Below are 1,868 nucleotides of genomic sequence, written 5' to 3' on the forward strand. Positions count from 1 at the left end.
CTATCTATCTATCTATCTATCTATCTATCTATCTATCTATCTATCTCCTATCTATCTATCTATCTCCTATCTATCTATCTATCTATCTATCTATCTATCTATCTATCTATCTATCTATCTATCTATCTATCTATCCCCTTGTGTCCATGTGTCTAGTGCGGCCCACCCCCGTGCAGTAGCGCCCCCATAGGCTGTGGACAGCAGAGCCCCCCCTGGTGGTCACACTAGGACCTCTGCTCTGGGGGGCGCGTGTGTCACCTAATTGTCTCCAATTGTCACTTCTCCTCCCCACATAACACTGCTGAGGGGACACGGTGCCAAAGCCGCCACATTTACTGCGCCCTGGCCGTGTGTGCACAGCGGGGAGAAACACACAAGCTGATGGTGTTAGTGTATGAGGAGGAGGGGGGGGGGGGGGGGGGGGGGGATCGCCTGGGACCCGCACACTGATGGGACCTTCTTATCTTTCGCCTCACACATAATCATATTTTGGCGGGAAAGCCAAACTCTCTGAGAGAGTGTGCGGGTAGTCAGCGATGACCTCACACTATCCATTAGCCGCTTCCCAAACCATAATGAAGTAAAGCTTCGGCCGCATGAAATATTCATAGGCAGCAGGGGCCACACGAGCGCCATGACATTAGCGGCTCCCGGTGACATTAGCGGCTCCCGGTGACATTAGCGGCCCCCCGGTGACATTAGCGGCCCCCGGTGACATTAGCGGCTCCCGGTGACATTAGCGGCTCCCGGTGCTCAGACAGCAGTTGTGGCCGCCCGGTGCTGCTGCTGCCTCATCCCTGAGAGCACCCCCGGCTCTGCGGCCTCCCTCCCCGGCTCCCCAGACACCACGACTGTGGAGAGAGGATCAAAAGCAGGAAGGTGCGAAGCGGCTTTGTGTCCTGTGGCCGCCGCCACTCACCCTCCCGAGTGCGATAAATCTACACTGGCGCCGACTGAGCGCTGCCTGATTAATTTGCAAGCAAACAAAGAGAGATCTTATGAGCAGCGTTCTAGTTAAATATTGGCCCGTTCTACCAGCTACTTGTCAGCCCTCCTGGCAGCCAAAGTCCAGCGGGAGCATCACCACCTCCACCACCTCCACCACCTCCACCACATCTCCACCACATCTCCACCACATCTCCACCACATCCACCACCACATCCAGCTGACCTCTCTCCAACTAGCCGAGATTTATACTTATCTCTATTTTATTGCTCTTAACAACTAATAACTATCTATCTATCATCTATCTATCTATCATCTATCTATCTATCTATTATCTATCTATTATCTATCTATCTATCTATCTATCTATCTATCTATCTATCTTCCTCAATAATAATAATAATAATAATAATAATAATAATAATAATAATAATAATAATGCTTTTATTTGTATAGCGCACACAGATTCCACAGCACTTTACATAGTTTTGCCAATTATTGCTCCCTGTCCCCATTAGGGCTCACAATCTAAATCCACCTATCTGTATGTTTTGGGTGTGGGAGGAAACCAGAGTACCCGGAGCAAACCCACGCAAACACGGAGAGAACATACAAACTCTTTGCAGATGTTGCCCTTGGAGGAATTTGAACCCAGGATCCCAGAGCTGCAAGGCTACAGTGCTAACCTATCTATCTTTCTTCATCTATCTATCGTACAATCAATCTAATGTATCTATCGATCTAAAATATTGGTCCGTTTACACAGAGCGATAATTCGCCAAATCGATCGTTTAACGATTTGGAAGCAACAATTTGGTTTTGATAACGATCATCGTTTAGACAAAGTGAAAAATAGTTTGAAAAATCGTTATTGCTATCGTTTTAAGATCGCTTAAGCCCATCTCACACATAGGGTGAATCGG

The sequence above is a fragment of the Dendropsophus ebraccatus genome, chromosome 3, assembly GCF_027789765.1.
Source record: "Dendropsophus ebraccatus isolate aDenEbr1 chromosome 3, aDenEbr1.pat, whole genome shotgun sequence".
Lineage (NCBI taxonomy): Eukaryota > Metazoa > Chordata > Amphibia > Anura > Hylidae > Dendropsophus > Dendropsophus ebraccatus.